Source organism: Lactuca virosa, chromosome 3 (genome assembly GCF_052849685.1).
Source record: "Lactuca virosa cultivar CGN04683 chromosome 3, Lactuca_virosa_CGN04683_v6, whole genome shotgun sequence".
Taxonomy (NCBI): domain Eukaryota; kingdom Viridiplantae; phylum Streptophyta; class Magnoliopsida; order Asterales; family Asteraceae; genus Lactuca; species Lactuca virosa.
This window is the reverse complement of record NC_136428.1, coordinates 355,305,161-355,315,789: the sequence shown is the minus strand read 5'-3', so window position 1 is coordinate 355,315,789 and position 10,629 is coordinate 355,305,161. Positions and strand designations below refer to the sequence as shown.

At 33.3% G+C, this 10,629-nt stretch overlaps 2 pseudogenes across 1 annotated transcript; one reads left to right on the top strand and one right to left on the bottom strand.

Annotated features, from left to right (window-relative positions):
* Positions 1 to 3,395: 3,395 nt before the first annotated feature.
* On the bottom strand, positions 3,396 to 6,259 carry LOC145164885 (peroxiredoxin-2 pseudogene; annotated as a pseudogene).
* On the top strand, positions 6,176 to 10,414 carry LOC145167578 (low affinity inorganic phosphate transporter 1 pseudogene; annotated as a pseudogene). The gene is made up of 2 exons (XR_013741250.1): positions 6,176 to 6,308; positions 8,506 to 10,414. The product of XR_013741250.1 is annotated as a low affinity inorganic phosphate transporter 1 pseudogene (transcript).
* The last annotated feature ends 215 nt before the right edge of the window (positions 10,415 to 10,629 follow it).

Genomic DNA, 10,629 nt, shown 5'->3' with positions numbered 1-10,629 from the left:
AAAAGATTGATTATAGGGGTATGAACTCACCTTATGTGGGTGATTCAATTGAAGATCGGCGTAAGGATGAGAAGTTCCACGAATGAAGTCCCGAGGCACAAATGAGTCCTAATTGACATATATTGATACATATATGTATATTATTAGTGTTTAACACCACTAATATGAAGGGAAACAACCTTAGGGACTAGGAAACACTTGAAATGAAGTGTTACAATCACATGTGATTGACTAAAGGGAGTTCACGGCCACACAAAGTGTGTTTACGACCACACTAGAGTTTACGGCCAGAACACATGATGTGTTCACGGCCCAAACTTGATTCTATGAAGTGGTTGTGGTCCTAATCTTGGTCTTAAGGAGGTTCACAGCCAAATTCATGACTTTATGAAGGGTTTACGGCCAAAGGAAGAGTTTACGGCCGTAAACTCTTGAGGATTATGCACTAATTGCTTGTTTCATGGCTAGGAATCAAGTGTTTCTTATGGATAACAACATGATAGAAAAGATACTCACACTTTGGAGGTCTTTATGGTGTTTACGGCCCAAGAACAATTGTGTGTTCTTGGTGTTCTTGGTGAAAAGATGATGATTTGAAGATCTAACCCAAAAGAGTTGAATTCATGGATGAAATCAAAGGGTTTTACTAGATCAAGAAAGATATCAACTAATAATGAAAGAATCACTTACAACTTTGAAGAGAAATAGAAGTGTTCTTGATGATACTTGAGAGAGAAATGAGTGTTCTTGAATTGAAGATGTGAGAAGTGAAGAAAAATGAAGGAAATTGATACTTAAGGGGAGGAGTTCACGGCTGCCAAGAGTTTACGGCCGTAAACTCCTTGTGACGGAGTTTCCGGTTCGATTGCAACCCAAAGAACTTAAGCTAACACATCCCTACACCCAATCCTTAAGTGTACTAAGCTTAGAACGCTCAAACAGACCCCTAACGATGTTAAAAGATAGCAGAAACAAGTCTGACATTTGATTGGATTGATTGGCTTTACCAGATAGAAATTTTCGGGTTGTCACATCTAAGCTTCGACCCTATAGTAGTCCTTCAAATAAAATAAAATCAAACATTCGATATTACAGAAAACAAAGATAAATTCGACATCTCACAACATTCAAACCCCAACAACTGATTCTTGATTGTTCTTGATATTCCGCATTCGTCATATCGGATTTATTCCCAACAAGTGGTATCAGAGCGGGTTCTTATAGATCTCAACGATTATTGCAAGAATCGATCTTGTTTATGGCGATATTTAATCATGAATATCACCTTGTTCTTCAAGTTTTGTAAGTTTTCTGAAAAGAAAAAGTCTAATACCTTGTTTTATTGCAAAATATTGTTTAGATTTGCTATCTTCTACTCATTCTTTCATCTAATTTGTTCTTGATTCGTGTTTTGGAAGAGAAATAGAAGAAGAATTTCGTTTTTGTTCTCATATTTGTGTTCAGATCTGTTTTCTCTCTCTAGAAACCATCTCATATCCGTTTTCTCTCTCTAGAATTCTTAACATATCCACTTTCTCTCTCTTCAAGTTCTGTCACTTGTTGAAGATCTAATGGATCTTTTATTCTCTAACTCCATTTTAGAACTTGGATTAAAGGTTAATAAACCAATCTATGTTGTCGACAAAGGGACTTTGTTTCATGTTCTTGGTGATTTTACGTTAAGGGATGTTACTGGATTATATAATTTTTTTTTGATGAGAAAATAACTGAATACTCATGTGTTAATGAACGTGATTTACCAAAGAATGAGAGAATAGTAGAACAATTTCAAATTATATATGAACATATAAATCGAGAAAATAAACAACGGATTTTGGAGATGAAAATAGCTGAAAAGAAAAAGGAAGTTGTTCTTGGTGGTCTTGGTGATGTTCATAATGTTCCTCACGTCTCTGAAGAAAAGATGACTCCAGATGTTCTTGTTGAGGGGGAGTCAAGTGGTTCATGTTTGTTCAGAAGAGTTACATTCCGAATATGGTACTTCAGAAGACGAATCTCAAAGAAATTCATCTGAAATCGTGAAAGTGAAGACATTTTGTTCAATTGGAACTCAAACAGATGACTTTTTATGTTCTGATGATGTTTTTGAAGGAATGGTTGCTTACAGAAAGCCAATTCTTCAAGAAATTCAAATTTATCAAACTCCAAAACTTTGTGTACCAAAGGTTTCTAATGTTCAGATTCAGAATGATGAAGAGGTTGTTCAAATTCGAAATTTGTTTATGAAGCCTAGAAATCAGAAAAGAAAGAAGAAGAAGAAGAAGAACAAGAGTAAAATAAAGAAGGTTTGGATGCCCAAGGTACAAGTTTCTAATGCATGTGAAAAGGTTCAGAAAGCTGAAGTCAAGAATGTTCAAAGGAAATTCCTTTCACATTTTTCCACAGATGAATATGGTAAAAGTTGGAGAAAATAGAAAATAGTATTTGGTTGGTTCAATGAATTTTTTGTAAATTTTTGTGTTCCAACTAAAAAGCAGCTATTATTTTCAGAAGATGATAGATTCTCTTCAAATAAATGGGTGTGCAAGAAACCAACTTCATTATTGAATCTTAAATGGGTACCAAAAGTGTCTTGAAAAGTTTTGTCCTTTATAAAAAAATGGACAAAAGCTGATGAAATTTGAGTAAAAAAGGAGAAATTTTGTTGAAGAAATCAATTTTTATTGATTTTTAATTGTTGGACATGACAAAAATTGAAAAGGTTGGGTGAAAAATGACATTTTCTGCAAAAAGGAAGGCTGCAATCTGACATTGCAACAAAAAGTGGGCTGAAATTGTCAGTACTGTAAACAGAAGGGTCAGATTCGGAGCTATTGAAAAATGGGGGTTAGATTCGGAATTATTCATAAAATTTTGTCACTTTCGGAATTTAGGTACAAACTTCAACCTCATTAAAACACTAAGGGTCCGTTTTGCAACTTCACGATTGGACTTCATCTTCACCATTGGCAGTTCGTTTCGCAACGAAAGTCAAAATCGGATTTGCATATGTATCACAAATTGGAATTGGATGTTCGTCTCCGAATGGGCAAGCATTTGCAGGTTACTGTTCATCTACGAACATTCGGATGGATTTGGTTTCATACTACAACACATTCGCGGTTATAGGTTCGTTGTTTTGTCGATCGGAGTTGAGGCGTTCGCAGTTCTAGATTCGGAGGTTGCAATCGATTTGCAGTTCTAGGCTCGGAACAACGCAAACCTTCGTGAACGAACCCCAAGCCCTTTCTCTGAAAGGTCAAGCTCCAACCCAAGTGCGTAAGTGTATTCCACAGCTCCATCAGAAAGAAACTTCACGTTCTTTGTCTCTGGGTATGACTTCTTCCATGCCTTCATCATAAAAGGATCGTTTACGCTGATCAATAGAAGCTCCTCTACGCTTTTGATTTAAGCTCGTTGGATTTCTCAATGAAGCCAGGGACATGCTTCATACTGCAAGTTGGAGTGAAGGCGCCGGGGACGCCAAAGAGAACGACCTTTTTGCCGGCGGTGAGAGAGTGAACGGAAACCTGTTGCATCTGATCTTGCTCATAGAAGTAGGCAAGAGTCCCGTCGGGGATCGTGTAACCAACAGTAATCGGAGCCACTTCAGCAAGAATGATTAAAAAATCGATTTCGGAATTGTTGATTTGAACGAACGAATTTAATTCGTAATTGTTTGGTCTTTTTAAGTCAATGAGAGCGTCGCCAATCCGATTGATTAAAGATGATTCAATTTTCGAATTCAGTCCTCAAAGGTTACATAGCTTGGCAATATTAAACCCTATTTCTAAATCCTTTACAAATCGATGGGTTTTATCATCAGAGTTTTTAGAACTTGACAAATTCTACCCAATTTCTTTATTCTTCAAAAATTAATGGATTTTTACCATTTTTACCCCTTCTTACCAAAATACTTTCACTTCTTATCCTTTTCTTTGGTCTTATTCTTTTTACTCCCTTCTAAATAATTGCTTCTTATTCTATTCTTTTTTCTAAATTTAAATATCGGAAAATACAAAACTAAATTTTGTTATTTTTCCGGTTTTAATTTTTGAGTATTGGGTATATTTTAAAGGGATTTATTTCATCAAATCTGATGGGTTTTGAAGATTGTTGGTGATTCTTCTTAACTTTCCGGATTCTCTCCATGGTATTTGTTGAAGATTCAATGGGGAGTGATGATTATTCAAAGGGGGAGTTCTTATTTGGAAGACGATATTTGTTTCTCTCGCTTTGAAGACCCCATGTGCTGATGAGTCTTACAATTTAGGGGGAGAAATGCCAAGAAGATCGAAAATCGTGATCTTCATCAGTTTCAACATCTAGGGGGAAATTGTTGAGTATTTGAGATATTGAAACTGATTTGGCATGTTTGGTTATTTATGGAAGCCTTTTTAGGGTTAATCATTTTATGATTCCCTACGGTGCCTTTACAGTACAAGTTCTTAATCGAGCTCTTCTAAGGCATTGGTTTATATTAAGGCATTAGATTTATATTTATGGTATATCTTTATTGTTCCCTATAAATAATCATTAGGTTAGATTTGGAATAAAGAGCTTTTTACCAGATTAGGTTTTGCTCTATATGTTCATATCATAATCAATGTACACAAAAACCTTTATCAGATTACTTGCATATTATGGTGATTGATTCTTGAATGTTCTTGATATTTCACATTCGTCATCTCAGATTTATTCCCAACAAGGCTTTTGTCCCAAATGCAATAAATAACAATGTACTTTGGTTTTATGTCTCTAGTTAAAAAATAGCAACGTACTTTGACATCATAAAATGCATGTTGATTTGGTAATTGTGTTTTTGTCCCAAATGCAAGAAATAGCAATGTACTTTTGGTATATCTTGTATTTAGGTGCAAGAAATAGGAATGTATTTTGGTAGTTTTTGTTTATGTTTGATAATTTAACTTATAAATTTATATATGTTGTTATTTATTATGGAGTTGGAAAATCTTCGGGTAATGCTCAACGACCCGGCATGTAGGGAGGAGCTTTATGCATTTTTTCAATCGGGGAATAATCAAGGAGGAAACGACCGGAACGGAGATGGTGGTTTGTCGAATAATTAATTTGTGTGTTGTATGTTAGACTTGTCGTCACACTTTGGTACTTGTTAGAATTGTAAAACTTTGGCTGTTTATTTTGCTATGAAATTTATTATAACAGTATTTGATATCTAATCGGATGTTGTTATTTTTTTTTCTGTATTTAATGTCGTAATGTATCGGTTTTCTATACTGATTAAAAAAAATTAAAAAATGAAAAATATTATTACCGGCGACAGAAACATTTGTGGCGACAACTCTCTTTACCGGCGACATTTTGATCAATAGTGACAGAGCAGTAGCGGCGACTTATTACCGGCGACATGTCGCCGCTATTACCTTTACCAGCGACTTAGTTAATCTTTACCGGCAACTTTTGTTGCCGTTAATTGTCTTTTTTCTGCGTATTGACATTGTCTACATAGCTCTAGATAAATAGGTTTTTTAATTGCCGTTTAAAATTTTAAATTATTATTTTACGGTTTAAGGTGGTATGCTATTTTTTTAAATAAATGTTATGTTTAATGTAATTTATTTTTTATTTTTAACATACTAAATGTCTATTTAAAAAAATTGAGTATGTTGGGAAGGATTGGAGGGTGGAATTGAGATTAGAAGCGGTCGGAGGGATCTAATTAAGTCCCTTTACCCTAAGCAAATATATACTTACGTTGTTTTCACATATTTACAAATTAAAATGACCTATTTTGTAAGGCCATATTCCTAGAAATTGTGTCATATATATCCCTCATAGAGATTTCCAATCAGTTAAAAGATAAAACTATTTCAAATTTGAAATTAAAAATTACAAAAAAAATAAAAATAATAAAAAAAATAGTAGAATCATTTAGTTCAGGTTTTAACCTGCAATGGACCAAAGGTAGAATCGGTTTTGAAAAAACTATGGAGCCATGAATGGAAATTAAACATAGCCAAATCCTATTACATCATGTTTATTAGATCGGGAACAAGTGTTGTATAACCTAATATTTTACTGAAGAAATTTAGCAAGCTGGAGGCGTTGACCAGATAGGTGATTAGATAATTAGATAACCGATGTGCAAGCGCTGACCTGAGCTAGCGATTGAGAGCATATGCTTATATGCTTCCATTGATTCTGTGTCGTTCATCTTTAAATACACCATGACTTCAATACATCCTCTTCTCATCTCCTTTTCTTTCGTCCAATTCATTCTCTCCGTAAAACATCATTGCAGAGCAAGTGGCAACCCTCTTCACAAGGTATATATACATATAAACTAGTATTATGCTCTCTCCTAAACATTTAACAAAAGTTCTTCTATTTTCTTTAATTTTTAAATCCCGTTGCTTCTTATTTTCTTAATATATGGTACAAAGTTAAATTGTCCAAGATGAAGCTTTTTATCTTTCATATACTTAATTAGTGATCACCCGGAAAATTCATAGAGTAAGATCTCATTAAGTTATTTCAACACACTTCAATCACTTGTGTGTTTTCTAAATGCATGCATGACTTTTAGATAACAACCAAACCGAAGAGTACCCAAAGCCGTTGGCCAATCAATTAGGTCACCATTCTTGACAAACCGGCAAGTATTTTAATTATATCATTTAATAGTTCAATGAGAATTTTATAAGATTTTTTTTAACGTCAATATGCAAATATTAAATTCACCTTACATATTTCTATTAGAAAGACTATAAATAAATTATAGTTATTACAATTATTTATATTATCCGATTAGATGAATATCCACGTCAGAGAATAAACTCAATTATTTCTATTATCCAATTAGATGAATATTTACACCACATGAATAAACTCTGTAGTTAATATATATATATATATATATATATATATATATATATATATATATATATATATATATATATATATATATATATATATCGTTTAAATCTTTCTCACATATATTGTGTGTTAAAATGCATCAATAAAAATTACTAAAAATTAAATTATTATTTAATTAAATAAAGATAGATATTAAATGATATCCATAATTATATGTAAATTAAGTGATATCTATATTTATAATTCCTTTTTTATGGAAATTAATTAAATTCGTTTTTAATTTCAGCCATAATATTCTTTCAGAATAAATTCGCACATAGTTTTTTATGTATGGGTTCATATTTTATTTCATGACCCACTCACTCAAAATACAACAAACTTGCCTAAAACATAGAGAATGAAAGTTTATTCTAAAGAATGAGAGTATATTTTAACAGAATGAGAGTGTATTATAGTAGAATACACTCTCGTTCTTCATATTCCATGCAACTTTGTTGTATTTTAAGTGAGTGGATCCATAAACAAAATACCAACTAATACATAAAAACCTTGATGCGAATTCATTCTGAAAGAATGTTATTGTTGACATTAATGACGAATTTAATTAGTTTCCATAAAAAATTTATAATTATGGATATAATTTAATATACATACACTTATGAAAATCATTTAATATCTATCGTTATACAATTAAATAATTATTTAATTTTACTAAGTTTCTATTCGTGCATTTTACCATACTCTAAGTTTATATATTAACTTAGCGTAATTGTTATCATTTTATAAATAATGTCCTTTATATATATATATATATATATATATATATATATATATATATATATATATATATATATATATATATATATATATATATATATATATATATATAAAGGACATTATTTATAAAATGATAACAATTACGCTAAGTTAATATATAAACTTTTATTTATTTAGAACCATACATCTACCTTAATTATATCATTTAATAGAATCTATCAAGGGATTGCTTTTAAATAACATGGTTTTCTATTTATTACAATTTAAGCGTTATCATTGATTAATTTGAAAATTACTTACCTATTGATTTTTTTTTAATGTTCAACATGATTTTTAACTGATGTATGAACCATTATTTATAAGTTAATTGTAATTTAAATTTTCTTTTAATTAAAAATAAAGCATTTATTTGGAAAAAGTTTGAGTTATAATCAAAAATAGTATTTTGATATATTTTTATTTAATTTGACTTGTCATTCTATATTTAAAATATTAAATTTTTTTAAACTATTTTGAAAACATAATTTGAATTTTTTTTATATTTTGATTTATATATGTTTTGGATTAAACGTAATACTTAAATTAAAAAATAAATATTACAATAATTATTTAAAAAGTCTAAGATATTATTTTATATTTAATAACATATTTTATATTAATAAATTAATTATATTATCGTTGAAATTGAGAAGTGGTGAAAGATTCAAATGCATTTGATAAAAGGAAAATACCTTATTTATTGTATAATATATAAAAGATTTAAATGCATATGATAAAAGAAAAAACACCTCATTTATTGTATAGTATGATACCATATAAATTTGATCATTTTCTATATTAACATTTTTCTTTTTATAAACTTACGCGCAGGTGTAGTTTTGGAAGAAAAGAGTAGCCATGCCTCGCGAGCAACTGCAAGTGCTCAATGCACTTGATACCGCGAAGACCCAGTTATACCATTTTACGGCAATTGTGATCGCCGGAATGGGTTTCTTCACAGATGCATACGATCTCTTTGCAATTTCCCTGGTCACCAAACTGCTTGGCCGTATCTACTACCACAGAGAGGGTGCACTGAAGCCCGGAACTCTACCCCCTGGTGTGAACTCTTCGGTCACAGCCGTTGCTCTTGTTGGAACCTTAGCCGGTCAACTCTTCTTCGGGTGGCTTGGTGACAAAATGGGCCGGAAAAAAGTCTACGGTATGACTTTGGCTGTGATGGTTATATGCTCCCTCGCTTCGGGGCTCTCGTTTGGGAGGGAACGGAGATCTGTGATGGCTGTCCTTTGTTTCTTTAGGTTCTGGCTTGGGTTTGGGATCGGTGGTGATTATCCTCTCTCTGCTACAATTATGTCAGAATACGCTAACAAAAAGACACGTGGTGCCTTTATCGCTGCCGTTTTTGCCATGCAAGGGTTTGGGATTTTGGCCAGTGGGATTGTTGCGTTAGTCGTGTCGGCTGCTTTTGACCATGCATTTAGTGCTCCTTCGTATGCGACGAACGCTTTATTGTCAACTCCGGTACAAGCCGACTACGTCTGGCGTATCATACTCATGTTTGGTGCTATTCCGGCAGCGATGACTTATTACTGGCGTATGAAGATGCCCGAAACTGCACGTTACACCGCTCTGGTTGCAAAAAACGCTAAACAAGCAGCATCAGATATGGCTCGAGTTTTGCAAGTTGACATTGAAGCCGAAGAACAGAAGGTAGAGACAATTACACAGGATAAAAGAAACTCATTTGGATTATTTTCAAAAGCATTCCTCCGTCGCCATGGACTCCACTTGCTCGGAACCACCAGTACTTGGTTCTTACTTGACATCGCTTTCTACTCACAAAATCTCTTCCAAAAAGACGTCTTCACTGCCATCGGATGGATCCCTCCGGCGGCAAAAATGAACGCCATAGGAGAGGTTTTCAGGGTGGCTAGAGCTCAAACTCTTATTGCACTTTGCAGTACTGTTCCCGGATACTGGTTCACAGTTGCATTTATCGATATCATCGGTCGTTTCGCAATCCAACTCATGGGATTCTTCTTTATGACAGTTTTCATGTTTGCTCTCGCCATTCCTTACCACCATTGGACCTTACATGACAACCGTATCGGCTTCATCATCATGTACTCATTGACGTTTTTCTTTGCTAACTTTGGTCCTAATGCCACCACTTTTGTCGTTCCTGCCGAAATCTTTCCTGCTAGGCTCAGGTCCACTTGCCACGGTATCTCTGCAGCTGCCGGCAAAGCTGGGGCCATTGTTGGTGCTTATGGATTTTTGTATGCTTCTCAGAGCTCCGACCCTAAGAAGACCGATGCCGGTTACCCACCAGGTATTGGAATCAAGAACTCACTTATCGTTCTTGGTGTGATCAACTTCTTAGGGATGTTGTTCACGTTTTTAGTCCCTGAACCAAATGGGAAATCGCTCGAAGAACTCTCTGGTGAGAATGAGGAAGATGACGAGGTTCAGCAGACTACATCTAACCGAACAGTTCCTGTTTGATTTGGAACTATACACAACTACGAGCTTTCATCAAGAAACTGATTTACTTTTGTTGGATACGCATGTTTGCTTTATGAATTATGAAAAGATTCAAAAAGGGTAACTAAGGATACCATCATGTTGTGTTTGAATGTCGTCAAACGTTTTAGCGTTTGAGTCTACCTATTTATTTGTTTGTTTCCTGTTCAATTCTTGTATTATAAAATTGTAACAAATTCATAAAGTTGTAAGAATATGGTTTTGAACATACAATGAAAATTGTATTTCAGATTAATTGCAACTAAAAAAAGTTTATATTGGTTTGTTCTTGCTAGTGTTGGAAAATTTAGTATAAATACATATATAAATATATACATATGTTGTATATATAACTAACCTTAAGTGGGTTTGTGTTCTCCTCCACGAGGACTTCGCAACGATAAATTATATGTCCAAAATAGAGTATATGTGAATGAGATATCGATACTCAAAGATGGGTATTTGAAAATA